The sequence below is a fragment of the Nomascus leucogenys genome, chromosome 7b (assembly GCF_006542625.1).
Source record: "Nomascus leucogenys isolate Asia chromosome 7b, Asia_NLE_v1, whole genome shotgun sequence".
Lineage (NCBI taxonomy): Eukaryota > Metazoa > Chordata > Mammalia > Primates > Hylobatidae > Nomascus > Nomascus leucogenys.
Window position 1 is genome coordinate 103,687,300 of NC_044387.1, and position 12,555 is coordinate 103,699,854.

The 12,555-nt window shown below is 45.7% G+C and overlaps 1 pseudogene; it reads left to right on the forward strand.

Annotated features, from left to right (window-relative positions):
• The first annotated feature begins 2,106 nt into the window (after positions 1 to 2,106).
• LOC100583409 lies at positions 2,107 to 2,785 on the forward strand (annotated as a pseudogene).
• Positions 2,786 to 12,555: the final 9,770 nt, after the last annotated feature.

The window sequence follows — 12,555 nt, forward strand, 5'->3', positions numbered from 1 at the left end:
TTTGACAGGGCGCTGATTGGTGCGTTTACAATCCCTGAGCTAGACACAAAGGTTCTCTGTGTCCCCACTAGATTGACTAGATACAGAGTGTCGACACAAAGGTTCTCCAAGGCCCCACCAGAGTAGCTAGATACAGAGTGTGGATTGGTGCATTCACAAACCCTGAGCTAGACACAGGGTGCTGATTGGTGTGTTTACAAACCTTGAGCTAGATACAGAGTGTTGATTGGTGTATTTACAATCCCTTAGCTAGACATAAAGGTTCTCCACGTCCCCACCAGACTCAGGAGCCCAGCTGGCTTCACCCAGTGGATACCGCACCGGGGCTGCAGGTGGAGCTGCCTGCCAGTCCCGGTGCCGTGCGCCCGCACTCCTCAGCCCTTGGGTGGTCGATGGGACTGGGCGCCGTGGAGCAGCGGGTGGCACTCGTCGGGGAGGCTTGGGCCGCACAGGAGCCCATGGAGGGGGTAGGAGGCTCAGGCATGGCAGGCTGCAGGTCCCGAGCCCTGCCCGGCAGGAAGGCAGCTAAGGCCCAGTGAGAAATCGAGTGCAGCGCTGGTGGGCTGGCACTGCTGGGGGACCCAGTACACCCTCCGCAGCCGCTGGCCCGGGTGCTAAGCCCTTCATTGCCTGAGGCCAGCAGGGCCAGCCGGCCGGCTCCTCCGAGTGCGGGTCCTGCCAAGCCCACGCCCACCCGGAACTCCAGCTGGCCTGCAAGCGCCATGGGCAGCCCCGGTTCTTGCTTGCGCCTCTCCCTCCACACCTTCCTGCAAGCTGCGGGAGCCGGCTCTGGCCTTGGCCAGCCCAGAAAGGGGCTCCCACAGTGCAGTGGTGGGCTGAAGGGCTCCTCAAGTGCCGCCAAAGTGGGAGCCCAGGCAGAGGAAGCGCCGAGAGTGAGCGAGGGCTGTGAAGACTGCCAGCACGCTGTCACCTCTCACTACCATTCCTGGCTAATTTTATTGTATTTTTTGTGGAAACAGAGTTTCACCATGTTGGTGAAACCAGACTGGTCTCGAACTCCTGGGCTCAAGCAGTGCCTGAGTCAGCCTCCTAAAGTGGTAGATTACAGTCATGAGCCACCACGTCTGGCCCTATTGTTACTAATACTCCACATTACCATAAAAAGACTTTGATATGACTATTAGAGAATGTTTGATTTTTAAACAGGACTATGTTCATATGATTGATCATTAGGGATTTAAATCTGAAAACTAAATAAAATGACTTCTCATTCCTTGGGCCTGGCAGGAGTTTAAAAGTGTTTCTTTCTATGGTAAATGCTTTTGTCCTTCAAAGGCCTCTACTAGGAATCTATGAGTGTATTTCCCATGACTGAGACAATGTATTTTCCTATTGGTGACATTTCCACTTATAGGATTTTTCCATGGCCCACTCCACAGGGACATTTTTCTCGTGGAGTTCCATTGCTCCTCTTGGTCAGGATTTTAAATGGCTCCCGACTCTGGGGCCTTCATGTCTGCAGGAAATACTCAAGCAACATTGTGCCTGACAAACTCAGGAATGTAGGCTGATACCAAAGTATCGACAACCCCTTCTTCATGCCTGCCTTTTCAGGAGCTAGTCATCTCTTCTTTGTCTTTTTTGATTACTAGGTGAGATTCGGTTAATGCACTGTGTCTCTTTAATTACAGGTGAACATATTAGACTTTCTGAGAGGTCCCACTAAGTCCTCCCTCCCAACCTGAGGTTTTTCCCACCCTCTTTCTCTGGAGGACTCCACAGCACAGCCATCTCTATAGTCATCTTCACTATCTATTTACCTTTTAAAATACTTAATGGAGACTAGGGGCTCAAGATGCATGTATTGGCCGGGCGCGGTGGCTCATGCCTGTAATCCCAGCACTTTAGGAGGCCGGAGTAGGCGGATAACTTGAGGTCAGGAGTTCAAGACCAGCCTGGCCAACATGGTGAAACCCCATCTCTACTAAAAATACAAAAAAATAGCGCCCCAGAAGAGCCTCGTCCTGGGCGGCAGTGGCGCGGTGGTCGCTGTGATGGTCACAGGGCTGGGCGGCTGACCGCTAGGCTAGGAGAGGGCCCAGCGCCCCAAATCTTGGTGGCCGCTGCTGGAGCACGGCCTGTGCCATGGCCACCTCCGCCGCCTCCTCGGAGCATTTCAAGAAGCTGCATGAAATATTCCGCGGCCTCCATGAAGACCTACAAGGGGTGCCCGAGTGGCTGCTGGGGACGGCGAAGACTGAAGAGAAGTTGATCAGGGATTTTGATGAAAAGCAACAGGAAGCAAATTAAATGCTGGCAGGGATGGAGGAGGAGCTATGTTATGTCTTTCCATAACCCCATGATGTCTAAGCTTCAAAACTACCGGAAGGACCTTGCCAAACTCCATCCAGAGGTGAGAAGCACGCCTTTGACAGCCACACCAGGAGGGCGAGGAGACGAAATATGGCATATATGCTGTAGAGAATGAGCATATGAATCGGCTACAGTCTCAAAGGGCAATGCTTCTGGAAGGCCCTGAAAGCCTGAACCGGGCCACCCGAAGTATTGAACGTTCTCATCAGATTGCCACGGAGACTGACCAGATTGGCTCAGAAACCACAGAAGAGCTGGGGGAAAAACGAGACCATTTAGAACGCACCAAGAGTAGATGGGTAAACACAACTGAAAACTTGAACAAAAGTTGAAAGATTCTCTGTTCAATATCCAGAAAAGTGACAACAAGCTGCTGCTTTCCATCATCATCTTACTGGAGCTCGCCATCCTGGGAGGCCTGGTTTACTACAGATTCTTTCGCAACCATTGAACTTACTGTAGGGAAAGGTTTGTGGACCAGAACTTTCACCTTATGAATCCATGATATTAGGGATGTGGATGTGTGTCCGGAATTTTTGGTCTCACTGACTTCAAGAATGAAGCCGTGGACCCTTGTGGTGAGTGTTATAGCTCTTAAGGTGGCGCGTCTGGAGTTTGTTCCTTCTGATGTTCGGAGTTTCTTACTTCTGGTGGGTTCGTGGTCTTGCTGGCTCAGGAGTGAAGCTGCGGACCTTCGCGGTGAGTGTTACAGCTCTTAAGGCGGCGAGTCTGGAGTTGTTCGTTCCTCCCAGTGGGTTCGTGGTCTTGCTGGCTTCATGAGTGAAATTGCAGTCCTTCACGGTGAGTGTTACAGCTCATAAAGGCAGTGTGGACCCAAAGAGTGAGCAGCAGCAAAATTTATTGCAAAAACCAAAAGAACAAAGCTTCCAAAGTGTGGAAGGGGACCAGAGCGAGTTGCCACTGCTGGCTAGGGCAGCCTGCTTTTATTCTCTTATCTGGCCCCACCCACATCCTGCTGATTGGTCCATTTTACAGAGAGCCGAGTGGTCTGTTTTGACAGGACGCTGATTGGTGCATTTACAATCCCTGAGCTAGACACAAAGGTTCTCCACATCCCCATCAGATTAGCTAGATACAGAGTGTCGATTGGTGCATTCACAAACCCTGAGCTAGACACAGGGTGCTGATTGGTGTGTTTACAAACCTTGAGCTAGATACAGAGTGTTGATTGGTGTATTTACAATCCCTTAGCTATACATAAAGGTTCTCCATGTCCCCACCAGACTCAGGAGCCCAGCTGGCTTCACCCAGTGTATACCACACCAGGGGCTGCAGGTGGAGCTGCCTGCCAGTCCTGCGCCGTGCACCCACACTCCTCAGCCCTTGGGTGGTCGATGGGACTGGGCGCTGAGGAGCAGGGGGTGGCGCTCCTGGGGGAGGCTCGGGCGGCACAGGAGCCCACGGAGGGGGAGGGGAGGCTCAGGCATGGCAGGCTGCAGGTCCCGAGCCCTGCCCCGCGGGAAGGCAGCTAAGGCTGGGCGAGAAATTGAGCACAGCAGCTGCTGGCCCAGGTGCTAAGCCCCTCACTGCTCGGAGCAGGTGGGGCTGGCCAGCTGCTCCGAGGGCGGGTCCGCCAAGCCCATGCCCACCCGGAACTCACGCTGGCCCTCAAGCACCACGTGCAGCCCTGGTTCCCGCCCGCGCCTCTCCCTCCACACCTCCCTGCAAGCTGAGGGAGTTGGCCCCGGCCTTGGCCAGCCCAGAAAGGGGCTCCCACAGTGCAGCGGCGGGCTGAAGGGCTCCTCAAGTGCCGCCAAAGTGGGAGCCCAGGCAAAGGAGGTGCCAAGAGCAAGCGAGGGCTGTGAGGACTGCCAGCATGCTGTCACCTCTCAGATGGAATAAGCATATTGCTGCTGTGGGCTAACAGTTCAGGCATGCACTGCGTAACCAGGCTGTGGCAGGAGGCAGGAAAGATGGAAAGCCACTTAAACGTGAAGGAGCAGCAATAAGACCAGTATGATATACCAAGGTAATAAATGCTGTTTATGACTTCTTTAAAAAAAAAAAACTAGCTGGGCAAGGTGGCACAGGCCTGTAAGCCCAACTACTTGGGAGGCTGAGGCAGGAGAATCACTTGAACCCAGGAGGTGGAGGTTGCAGTGAGCTGAGATCGCACCACTGCACTCCAGTCTGGGTGACGGAGCGAGTCTCTGTTTCAAAAAAAAAATTAAAAAAAAGACGCATTTATCTATGCTAAAGTTTTTGCATGATGGTTTATTTGGAATGTAACATATACAGACTCATTGCCTCTACTGAAATTTTGACAGGAAGGATCCCAGTTAGCATCCTATAACATCCATAAATGCCTGTATATGTGTAGCAAATCTCTGGCTTCTTTTGGGAAGAAACTGGCTCTTCCTCTGGGAAGAGAAGCTGCGGGGGCCGAGGTCAGGGGCAGAACTGTACTTATTTTATTGATATCCCTTTTTACTGTTTGCATGTACTATGTGCACGTACTACTTTAAAAAAATTCAAATAAAGAGAAAATATATAAACAAGGAGAAGATAACTTCTGCGTAAATGGATATTAATATCATGCTCTTGGTTGGGACAATTTGTCATTGTAGAATTGTTCAGTCCTCCAAAGTTAATCTATAAATGTGGTGCAATACTAATAAAAATCCTATCAAGATTTTTTGCAAGAATTTGACAAATAAATGCTAAAATATTTGTGAATAAACCAACCTCCACACACTAGCTAATATAATTGAAAAAGAATTATATTATTATATATATATAAGAATTATATAAAGAATTGAAAAAGAAAAGAGGAAAGAATTGCCTATCAATATAAAGTCACAGTATCCAGCCAACAAAATTTTAAATTTCTGTATTTGGGGTAGTGGGCATAGAGAAAGAGCAAGGGAATGGAAGAGAGTCAAGGCACAGAGCCAGGAATGGTAGAGAATGGAGTGTGGGCCAGGAGCGGTGGCTCACGCCTGTAATCCCAACACTTTGGGAGGCCAAGGCAGGAGGATCACTTGAGGTCAGGAGTTTGAGACCAGCCTTGCTAACATGGTGAAACCCTGTCTCTACTAAAAATACAAAAATTAACTGGGCATGGTGGCATGCACCTATAGTCTCAGCTGCTTAGGAAGCTGAGGCATGAAAATTGCTTAAACCTGGGAGGCGGAGATTGCAGTGAGCCGAGATCATGCCACTGCACTCCAGCCTGGGTGGCAGAGCAAGACTCTGAAAAAAAAAAAAAAAAAAAAAAGAACAGAGTATGCACGATAGCTGAATCACCTGGGGGTGGCATGACAAATCCTAGGGGAAATGGTCATTTAGTGAAAATGGAAAAATGGCTTGCTTCATGGAAGAGAAAATAAATTATGTCTCTACTATATACAACATAAAAAATAAACCTTAATTAGGTTAAAAGTGTGAAAGATAAAAACAATATATTTATTTATTATTTATATTTTTTTTGAGAGGGAGTCTTGCTCTGTCACCCAGGCTGGAGTGTGATGGTGCCATCTTGACTCACTGCAACCTCTGCCTCCCAGGCTCAAGCATTCTCATGAATCAGCCTCCTGAGTAGCTAGGATTACAGACACCCACCACCCCGCCCAGCTAATTTTTGTATTTTTAGTAGAGACAGGGTTTCACCATGTTGGCCAGGCTGGTCTCAAACTCCTGACCTCAAGTGATCTGCTAGCGAGGTTGAGAATCTCTTTATGAAAATTCCTACTCATAGCCTTTGACTAATCTTCCTTTAGGGTTTCCTGTTTTATCTTGCTGATTTTCAGAAGTTATTTTTTTTGAGACAGTCTCACTCTGTTGCCCAGGCTGGAGTGCAGTGGCACGATCTCGGTTCACTGCAACCTCTGCCTCCCTGGTTCAAGCGATTCTCGTGCATCAACCTCCTGAGTAGCTGGGATTACAGGTGCCCGCCACCATGCAGGGCTAATTTTTGTATTTTTAGTAGAGACAGGGTTTCACCATGTTGGCCAGGCTGCTCTCAAACTCCTGACCTCAGGTGATCCACCTGCCTCGGCCTCCCAAAGTGTTGGGATTACAGGCGTGAGCCACTGTGCCCGGCCTGCAGAAGTTCTTTGTAGCTATTTATCCCTTTATTGCTTTTATATATTGTATTTCTTTCCAGTCTGTTACCTATGTGTTAACATGGTCTATTCTTTCTTTGAACGAAACTATTTAATTTTGGTGTACTCATATTCATTTGTGAATTGAGGATCTTGTTTAAGAATCTTTTCCACTCTGATGTTTTAAAAATATTTTTCTTTTTTAAAAATTGGTTTTGGCTGGGCATAGTGGCTCACACCTGTAATCCCAAGCACTGTGGGAGGCCAGAGCAGAAGGATCACTTGAGCCCAGGAGTTTGAGACCAGCTTGGGCAACATAGTGAGACTTCATCTTTATTAAAAAAAAAAAAAATTGGCCAGGTGGGGTGGCTCATGTCTGTAATCCCAGCATTTTGGGAAGTCGAGACGGGTGGATCACCTGAGGTCAGGAGTTCAAAACCAGCCTAGCCAACGTGGTGAAACCCCGTCTCTACTAAAAATACAAAAGTTAGCTGGGCGTGGTGGTGGGTGCCTGTAATCTCAGCTACTTGGAAGGATGAGGCGTGAGAATCACCTGAACCTGGGAGGCAGAGGTTGTAGTGAGCCGAGATCATGCCATTGCACTCCAGCCTGGATGACAAGAGTGAAACTCCGTCTCAAAAAAAATAAAAATAAAAATAAAAGATCTTTTTAGGCCACACACAGTGGTTCATGCCTGTAATCCGAGCAATTTGGGAGGCTGAGGCAGGAGGATCACTGGAACCCAGGAGTTTGAGACCAGCCTGGGCAACATAGGGGGACATCATCTGTATCAAAAACAGAGGTTAGTCTAGTGTGGTGGCACACATCTGTGGTCCCAGCTACCCAGGAGGCTGAGGCAGGAAGATAGTTTGAGGCTGGGAGGTCAAGGCTGCAGTGAGCTGTGATCAGAATACTGCACTCCAGCCTGGGTGACAGAGTGAGACCCTGTCTCAGAAAAAAAAAAAAAAGATTCTTTTAATTTGTATAGGATAATGGAAGGACTTTTATTGGAAACCAGAAGACCTGGCTCCACTATTCAGTAGCTATCTGACCTCCATGTTAGAATCTAGCCTCTGTAAGCCTATTTCTTCATCTGTGAAAAGCTGCCTACCTCAGTGTCAGTGTAAAGAACAAACCAAAAATATTCAGTGAAATGTAAAGAGTTATAAACAAAAACCTAAGGATTTATTAAAACTCTTCTTTGATGTGAAATGGCAGCTCTCCTAATCATTTTCTTAAATGGATCTATAAAACTGAATTCACACATAACTTTAAAGGGAAACGTGCTATTTAAGAAAAAAAATCTATTTCTTGGTCAGTTACTTTCGAACCATGTAGGAGGTGGAATGTGTATATTAGAAGACTCTGGGGAATTTAAAGATATTAAGGAATGACAGTTGGCTATGAGCCAGCCTTTATTTGCTCTTTAGAATAAACTCAGTACTTCCCTCAGAGAGAAATGTTCATCATTTCAGGACAAGTGTTATTTATCACATTACAAAAAAACTCAAATATGTAAAATTGTTAATGTATGTTACATTATTTTAACCAGCAAAAAAAATGTATGGAAATCTAACTTTGCACATAAAAATGATTCAATTATCAAAAAACGACATCCTATTTCAAATTCACCATAAACATTTTTGGCTGGGTGCGGTAGCTCATGCCTGTAAACCCAGCACTTTGAGAGGCTGAAGCAAGCGGATCACGAGGTCAGGAGATAGAGACCATCCTGGCTAACGCAGTGAAACCCCGTCTCTAAAAATACAAAAAAATAAATAAATAAACAAAATTAGCCAGGTGTGGTGGTGGGCGCCTGTAGTCCCAGCTACTTGGGAGGCTGAGGCAGGAGAATGGCATGAACCCGGGAGGCGGAGCTTGCAGTGAGCTGAGATCACACCACTGCACTCCAACCTGGATGACAGAGCGAGACTCTATCTCAAAAAAAAAAAAAAAGTCCCTCTTTTTCCTGATAATTCTCTTTGTCTGGAAATCTACATTATGTGATAAATAGCCACTCCAACGTTCTTATGCTTATATTTTGTGCCTATTGTTTTTCATCCATTTACTTTCAACCTATCTGTTTTTATATTTAAATAGCATCATTGACAGACAGCATATAATTGCCCTACTTTTTAATGCATTCTGACAATCCTTGCATTTTAATTGGAGTTTTTAGTTTATTCAAATACAATGTAATTATTGCTATGGCCGAATTTAGCAAAACGGTCTTTGAGTTGCTTTTTTGTGGTTGCCCAAGAGATGACAATAAACAACCTTAACTTTTCATAGTGTTTTTAAAGTTAATATTGTGCCACATCAAGTAAAATACAAGCCCCTTGCACTCTACCTGTACTTTAATTAGTTGTCAAATGCATCACATTTCCATGTTACAAATTTCATTACAGGGTTTGTTACAACTTTTGCTTTGAACAGTCACGTATTTTAAAGAAATTATGAAGAAAAGGAGTCTTTTATATTTACCCACATATTTACCTTTCTGAGCCTCTTCCTTCCTTCCTGAACATTCAGGTTTCCATCTGGTATTATTTCCCTTCTGTCTAAAGAACTTCATTTAGCATTTCTTGTAGCACAGGTCTGCTAGTGACAGATTCTAAGTTTTAGGTAAAAATGTATTTAATTTGCCCTCATTATTGCATGATATTTTCATTTCATCTGTAAGATTATTTCCAGATAAAGGGTTGATGCTTTCCTTTTTTTCAGAACTTTAAATATGTCATTTCACTTGATTCTGATGAGAAGTCAATGGCATTTCAAATCTTTGTTCCCCTCATAAAATGTCATTTTCCTTTGGTTACTCTAAAGATATTCTTTTTATTTTTCCCTTTCAGTGGTTTGGCTGTGTTTTGTTTTTTGTTTTTGTTTCTGAGATGAAGTCTTGCTATGTTGTCCAGGCTGGTCTCAAACTTCTGGGCCCAAGTGATCCTCCCACCTCAGCTTCCTGAGTAGCTGGGACTACAGGTGCATGCCACTGTACCCAGCCTCATTTTTGAAATTTAAATACAAAAAGTGAGCACTGGCTTTTTAAAAACATGCACACAGGCCGGTCATGGTGGCTCACACCTGTAATCCCAGCACTTTGGGAGGCAGAGGTGGGTGCATCACCTGAGGCCAGGAGTTTGAAGCCAGCCTGGCCAACATGGCGAAACCCCATCTCTACTAAAAATACAAAAAATTAGCTGGGCATGGTGGTGGGTGCCTGTAATCCCAGTTACTTGGGAGTCTGAGGCAGGAGAACTGCTTGAACCTGGGAGATGGAGGTTGCAGTGAGCCGAGATCACACCACTGTACTCCAGCCTGGGCGAGAGAGACTCTTATCTCAAAAAACAAACAAATAAAACATACGTACAAGTCTAACAGCCAAAATGCACAGAGGAAATGATCTCCTACTCTGTCCTCCAAGGTTCCCATTCTGTGATTGAATTTGCTGCTGGCCTTCCTCCTTTACAACATACATAGAAATCCACAGCATCCACTTTATACTACAGCTGTAATGCATTTTGTCTGCTTCATGCCATGTGCATATCCTTCCTCATTCTGACTGATGGTCAAGGATACATCCCTCCACTAGCATCAGTTCCTGCCCTACAATGGGATAGTGAGAAGATCAGTTAGGAAAAATCTAGTAAAAGGGGTAGGGTGGCTGGAGATGGAGTAACCCTCTGCACTGATGTACTGTGGTATCTGAGTGAGGAGAGAAAAAATAGGGCAGAAAAGCATGGAGGACACAGTTGCAACTTGGGAGTCTCTCTGTGAAACGCTGTGAGGAGGATTCTCCTGACCTGATTTAGATAGATCAATGTGCCAAAGTAAAGAAAAAAATCCAAATCATCAGCAGTCTAGAGACTTGAATTTCAAACTTCTCCCACCAAGATGGCTCATATATGGCAGTAACAATCTAGATCTCTCCAGGAGTGAAGGGAGAGCCTGTGGTAGGCCCCGTGGTAGGCCCTAGAAAGTATCCACTGCTGCTTCTAGTTGCTGCTATTGTTCCACTTGTGACTTAGTCTCAAAGACAACAGAAGAGCCAGGAGCATAAAGAAAGTGGTTGCAATCCACAAGGCTGTTCTGGAAAATCTGTATGTCTTTTGAGCCATGAAGAGGGAGAGATCAGAAATGGATCCAGCTACAGACCAGAGCTCTTTGGGAGCATCTCCATTTGACGCCATTGTCATGATGGGACTCATTTAGCTCCTGTGGCTCCTATTCCACCCCCTCCTCAGTCTCCTCTATGTTGCCTTTTGGGCACAATTTGGGGACGGGGTACCCCCATGCCATGGCAGCAGCAAATAATGGGCATGCATTTTCTCTTTCCTTTCTGGAACCCTATACATGTTAGATCTTTTTGTATTGTCCTGTCTCTTAGGCACCGTTCCTTATTTTATTTTCCTTTCTGATCTTCAGATTGAATAATTTCTATTGCTTTACCTTCAAATTCACAGATACTTTCTTCTGATCTTTTTTTTTTTTTTTTTTTTTTTTTGAGACAGAGTTCCGCTCTTGTTGCCCAGGCTGGAGTGCAATGGTGTGATCTCTGCTCACTGCAACCTCCACCTCCTGGGCTCAAGCGATTCTCCTGCCTCAGCCTCCTGAGTGGCTGGGATTATAGGCATGCACCACCACACCCAGCTAATTTTGTATTTTTAGTAGAGATGGGGTTTCTCCATGTTGGTAAGGCTTGTCTCAAACTCCCAACCTCAGGTGATCCACCTGCCTCCGCCTCCCAAAGTGCTGGGATTACAGATGTGAGCCACCACACCTGGCCTCTATTCTGATCTTAAGGCTATCCAGCAAAAATTTCATTTTAAATATTATATTTTCAATGTTAGCATTAACCTTTGGTTCTTTTTTATGGTTTCTTTTTCTCTTCTGTGATTTCCTATCTTTTCATTCATTATGAGTATATTTTCCTCTAAATCCTTGGGCATAGTTTTGACAGCTGCTCTAAAATTTTTGTCTCTAATTCCAACATCTGGTTCATCCTGGGATAACTGATTGAGTCACATTTTCTTATTTTTTCGGATGCCTGGTAATTTTAGATTCTTTCCTGGACACTTGGATGAACTCAAACTTCTCAGTTCAGTTATTTAAGCCTTATATGGTCTGCTTGGAGTCTGCTGTGTACCTGTGTAGTTTAGGTTTGGCAAGAAATTTGGGCAGTTTCTATATAGTCTTTAAGGCTCCTCCTTTGTGAATCTCTCTTTTCTGTGATTTCTCCTCTACTTCCCATTGCTGTGTGTTTGCATCCCTCCTCCTCACCTCTTTGGTGAGGGAGGGATTTCTACTATAAGGTTATGGGAATAGGCTAAACACAACACTAGGCACTACACAGATGAGACTGACAGCAGTGTACTAGTCACATAAACTCACAGCCTAGCAGAGGAGAACACCCACTCCACACAGGGCCAGGTGGGGCCTGCACCTGGAAATAGAGAACAACCACGGGTACAGGGTTTGTACTATCAAGAGGATGAGGTCGCTCCTCGTTCCCGAGGGAGGATGTGACTGGTGTGGATGAATAATTCCATAAGCTGTCAGGGAACTAAAACCTGTGACTCAGGAATAAGCAGGAAATGTGCCTGATCCTTGAGCTAAGGAGCGGAGTGTGGACAGGAACTTGTAGTTAGGCCATTCAAGGGCCTCCTGATTTTACCAGATATCAAGGCAATACATGGTATTAACTTTAGACCATACACCACCCTGTGGTTGTCCTGGACTCCAGCCTCTGGCTCTTCAAGCCAGTAAGTCTGCAAGTTTGAAAGTTATAGTCATTCTACATGATACTGATGAGGACCTGCCCCAAGGCTAAATGACATTCTTACATAATGAAACTCATGAACTGCTGTTTCCTTCTTCCAAGTGTGGACTCCTGTCCAGAATTTGCCGTCTTTTTCTTGCTCTCCACTGCCTTTTGGTAGATTTTAAAATTCTGTTCAGAATGTATAGCTGTTATTTGCTGGAACACTGATCTGACAGGAGCTATCTGGCCATTACAGGAAGCAGAACCTTCAAAGTTCCTTCTTAATCCGGGCTGCTTAGAGTCTGCCCTGCACATGTGTAGTTCAGGTAAACTGCTTTGGACACAAGCAGCTTAACCACACAACTGAAGGAATTATCAGGTGTGACTAATTATAAT